This window comes from Quercus suber, unplaced genomic scaffold (assembly GCF_002906115.3).
Source record: "Quercus suber isolate HL8 unplaced genomic scaffold, Cork oak 2.0 scaffold_555, whole genome shotgun sequence".
In the NCBI taxonomy this organism is placed as follows: Eukaryota; Viridiplantae; Streptophyta; class Magnoliopsida; order Fagales; family Fagaceae; genus Quercus; species Quercus suber.
Window position 1 is genome coordinate 448997 of NW_027070003.1, and position 4836 is coordinate 453832.

The following is a 4836-nucleotide window of genomic DNA, read 5'->3' on the forward strand; positions in this document are numbered from 1 at the left end:
CACGTGCGCTAATGTGTGATTGGTCTTTGCGTGACACTTGCAAATTTCTATTGGTTTCTGAGTAATGATAGCAAAACCTAGCAGCAATATGTGGCGCTTTGTAGTTGGCCGTATTTTGTGGATTTGGTAGTGTGACGTGTCAACTTATGATAGGTCGGAAATTTTTCCTCTCTACAGTTGCAATCAAGGCTAAGTAATTTTCATCATCAAAGTCTGACACTGCTAAATAAATGTTGGGTGCCATTTAATTGGCTTAATTCTCATTAGTTCTCTAACTAACTATATATTCAGTTTCAAACTAATCTCATTGGCTGCTGCATTAACAGATGGCTAACAACAATGTGATTGGCTGATATCTAGCTGATCAATTGCTGCCTAACTAACTTTCTTACAACAGGTGACTTTTGGTAACCACTAAATCTGATCTCTAAAGCTGCAAATCACCGTCACATCATGAAAATGCAACTTGAGTTAATTATGCCACTGCAAAATTTTGTTGCCTACAATATTACAAAGTGGGCATAATAAAATTTTGTTTTTGCACTGAAGGTGGAGATGGGGAAGATTCCTTTGTACCGTACCCTATTTTGTTTCTCCGCAATGAAGTGAAGTTATTCAGCAATAAATCAATTTATAAATAAATAAACCAGGAGACTTCGTGGCAAATGTGCTTATTGTACGCTTATTTACAAAACTTTATCTGGGATATAACTCAGTAATTGAAAACTCATACTTAGTTACGTGAGAACCAATGTCTTGTTGCAATGGTGTGTCCAATACAACATTGCTCTGCGTGAAATCTGCAGGTCGTGTAGGTACAGGGCGTGTGATAGAATCGCTATTAATCAGGGCAACAACTGAAGTCATATTTGGTCTTGCAACTGGTTGTTTTTGAACACACAGTAGTCCAGTGTGGATACATCTCATTATTTCAGTTATTTGACTATCCCTCAATGTAGGATCTATGAGATTCGTAGCCGTCCCCTCCATCCAATTTTTCCATGCCTGCAGAAATATACCAATGTGCATATACCATGTTAAAGAAGAAATTTTTCGACATCCCAGTTTATCATTTATTTTTTCAAAATAATGGAAATGTGACTTTGAATATTCATACTCACATAGCTTAGAAGATACTCCCTATTCTCTCCATTATGTAAACAGGTAATTTTTCGACCGCTTACAATCTCCAAGATTAACACACCAAAACTAAAGACATCTGACTTCACTGAAAATTGTCCTGTCATTGCATATTCGGGAGCCATATATCCACTACATATCAATATTAACAAAGCTAGTATCAATGTAAATTACAATAGAGCTCGTAATAGTTACATTCAAAATTTTCAATTTTCAATTCTTTTATAGCTTTCTTGTTAGTACTCTGACAGGTAATCTATTGAAATGAAGTTTACCATGCATGCAGCTAGGATTGCATTCATTAGCTCTAGCAACTAGCAAGTGTTGATGCTTACTATGTTCCCACAATTCTATTTGTACTGCCTTCAATTTGATCAGGTACAAATAGTTTTGCCATACCAAAATCTGAAATCTTGGGATTCATTTCTGCATCTAATAGAATGTTGCTAGCTTTAAGGTCACGATGAATTATCCGAAGTCGGGAATCCTCATGAAGATAAAGAATCCCTCTAGCAATACCTCTTATTATTTGATAACGCATTTCCCAACCTAATTGTGCACGCTTCGTAGGATCTAAATATTCATGAAACCAAATTAGTAATCAAATATTCTAAATTGAATTTTTCAACAAAAAGGAAAGAAAATAGTTTTTACCAACTGAAATTATTCTTATCAGATTATAAACTAATATTGAAAAGAACAGATACCAGATATGAAGTGATCAAGGCTTATGTTCGGCACAAATTCATAGATGAGAAGTCTTTCATTTCCTTCTAAGCAGAACCCAAGGAGCCTAATTAGATTTCGATGTTGGAGCTTGGCTACTAAGAGGATTCTAAATCTCCTTGTTTGGAGTTCATTGATAATCTTTTCACAGCTATCTCTTGTCCATTTGAAAGCTTACCCTGTATATATGTAAGAAAATAATTATGAATGAATAATCTCTAACTCAACTTCAAGGAATTAGAAATATTTGTTTCACACATTATTGGCTCAACACATTAGGACATATGATTAATAGTTCAGTTCATATAATAACATTCTCATACCTTGTAAACTGCCCCAAATCCACCTTTCCCGAGCTTATTTGCTTCAGCAAAGTTATTTGTCGCAATTATAATAGTGCCAAAATCGAATTGCAAGGACTTCACATCTAGCACTTCTAAAGAAGAACAAGTTATATACACATTTAATAGAGGCAAGTTCATCTTTAAATTAGAGTAAAACACTTGCGTAGAGGAGCATGTCATGGATGAGTATTTTATTTACTTGCAGAGGAGAACTAATCAAAGCATTACAAAGAGATTTGAAATTATTAGACATGATTCAATTCAAATCGAATGTAATAAATTTCACAATATTTATTCTAAAAGCGTTATTTACTTAATGTGAAAGCCTACAATAAATTATGGCTTCTAATTAGAATTAAAATGTAAGTACAATGATAATGTTATCCTTTGTGGTGCCTATGTCCATAGGTTAAACCTCAACTCTCTGTCTCTAAAAAAGAAAAAGAAAAAGAAAAAGAAAAAAAAAAAAAAACGGAGACTATTGCTTCTAATTATATTTGTGGGCTAGTATATTGCCGTGGGTCTTTCCAGTAATGTATAACAAAATCAAAGAAAAAATTGTGTAAATAGCTACAGCTTTGACTAAACATTTTTGGATTCTAGCTTTTCCAAATATAGCTTGGTATTTTTTTCTCAGCAAACCATGTGTCAAATTTAGGTTTCATCAGAATAAAATACTTTCTACAAAAATATTCAAAGAGGGAAATGATTTATTTTCATTGTTTGGTTGTAACCTGAAAAAATAATCTTCTAACTTTTGGTTGCACCGAAAATTCCTAACGGGGTGGTGGTAGTAGCTGATGGTGGTGATGACAGAGATGGAGACGGTGAGTTATTGGTAGCAACTGATGGTGGCCAGTGATTGGTTGCAACTGATGGTGGTTGGCAATTGGTTTTGGTTGGATAGAGCGAGGGTGGGCTAAATGGCAACCGGTGGTTGACAATTGGTGGTTGCAATGACTGATGATTTGTGGCCAACGGGCCGTTGAAAGATGTGGTTGGGCTGATGGTGGCAATGTGCGAGAGTCGAGAAGTGCTAGTTGCAGCATAGAGGATTTGAAAGGGGAGGTATGAAGCCAATAATTTTTTCTATGTTTTATAGTTTTGTTGAAAATGGAAAATGGAAAATGGAAAACGTTTCCATCAGTCGCACAAAAACTGGAAAACATGGAAATTTTTCGCCGGAAGAAATGAAATTTTAAAAGATGGTATCATATTGAAACAAACTTTTTTTATAGTCAAACTGGCAAGAGATCTATTTTTAGGAGATTGAGGTACTCACATTCTCAAATTTGGGGCGAACAGGATCATTTACAACTATTTCTTTTTTCAAAAAGCTAAATGTTGTTACCACAATTTTGCCATGTACTTATAAGAAAGACATGACTCACATTGTTAAAGTTGTTATTATAATACTCTAAAAGTTAACAGATACCATAAGAATATTAGTTTAAGAAATATTTTTAAAAATTTTTTATAGGAAAATAAAATTGAAAAAAAAAAAAAGGGATTATTTTTTTTACACCTTTTTAAGAAAGTTGCGTAAATTTTTTTCTAAAATGGTCTATCATCAAATGTCTTAAGAGCATCTATAGGACACTAAAAATATATGAGAATAGCTTTCAAATAACCAGCAACATTGAGAACTTACCTTGAAAATATTCCTTTGACTTCCTCTTCCTCACTTTTAAAAGGATGCAAAGGCCAATGATCACAAGTATCAGAATGATAACAGTCGTGACAATGATGGCAATTTGAGTTATGTTTCTTCCATTACCTGCCAAAACCAAGAGCATGTTTTTATTATAAAATGTGTATCAGCTGAATTTGACCTAATAATCAATATATATATAAAAGCAGAGACCATATGCGGGAGTGCATGAGGTCTTGCCAAGTGACACTCTAATTTTGCTTCGTGCATTTTTTCTTTTCTTTTTACCTCTTTCATTAAGTATTTTTACTATTATCCAAAAGTTCATATTAACTTATTTTACTGTTAGCTTATTAATGTCTCATTAATTTACTAAACTTACACTACACCTTTCTCTATTCTTCATGTCTTTTAGTACACCCACCATTTTAGTATTTTAAAAAAAGCAAAAAAATAATAATTAAGGACTAATAATAATAACTAACCAGATAAGGCCTTGAAGAAAGATAGAGAGACACAAAAATGTTGTGGATTGTTATATAAAATGCACTGTTTCACTATACATTACCAAAATAAAAAAAATCTAAGACTGACAAAACATTTGAAAGAGAGAGAAAGAGGAATCTAAGGGGTCACCACCTTTGTTATACAGGCCACCTACTACCATCAAGACACTGAAACCCCTACTGGTTTTTTTTTTTTTTTTTTTTTCCCTTTTTCTTTTTAAAATTAAGAGCTTAAATATGATTTAGGTTTACAAATATGAACATTAACATGAGCATGAACATGAAGGTAGATTTCTATTCATTTTCTTGAAGAAAAAATATACTTACAAAAAAATTCCAAACTTTATTAGGAAAAGAAGAATCGAGTTATAGATAGCAAAATCAACAAACCAAAAATTTTAGGAGCCTAAGAGGAGCCATTACTCATTTGAAACAACCCAAAATACTCAAGGACTAAAAAAAAAAAAAA

The 4836-nt window shown here is 33.0% G+C and overlaps 1 pseudogene; it reads right to left on the reverse strand.

Moving 5' to 3' along the window:
- Positions 1-639: 639 nt before the first annotated feature.
- LOC112025899 (cysteine-rich receptor-like protein kinase 6) lies at positions 640-4006 on the reverse strand (annotated as a pseudogene).
- Positions 4007-4836: the final 830 nt, after the last annotated feature.